We start from the raw sequence: 492 nt of genomic DNA, 5'->3' as shown, positions 1-492 counted from the left end.
CGAAAAAATTACAATTGAAATCTGTATTTTTTCACCAATCTTGGCTAGAAGTTAGCTACGGTCTGACTCTTTCAAATATAAATATATTGTAATTGTCACTGTAATATTTTGAATGTCTAGAATGTCAATCATCTGAGGACTTTGATAGGAGAATGGATGTTTTAGATTTCACTTGCATTAAAAAGACTTAGTTTTATCGAATAAAAAAGTGATCTTAATTTATCAGAATAAATGAAAATAGGACATATAATACGACACAATGGAGAAAAATAATTCATGCAGCCGACTCGACTTGAAATCTCGATTTACTTCCATCAAGAATAATACATAATAAGGACAAGGCAACTTAGCACACAATTTAACTTGTTTTACACAACAAACTCATCTTCTAATCATCCATTCCAAACTACAACTATTTATTTAGATTTTCCAAGAAGCATTAGACCACATATTCCTATATATAACTATATATATAACTATATATATATATAT

This window comes from Phalaenopsis equestris, unplaced genomic scaffold (assembly GCF_001263595.1).
Source record: "Phalaenopsis equestris unplaced genomic scaffold, ASM126359v1 Scaffold000002, whole genome shotgun sequence".
Classification (NCBI taxonomy): domain Eukaryota; kingdom Viridiplantae; phylum Streptophyta; class Magnoliopsida; order Asparagales; family Orchidaceae; genus Phalaenopsis; species Phalaenopsis equestris.
The sequence above is the reverse complement of the archived record's forward strand: the minus strand, read 5'-3'. Positions refer to the sequence as shown.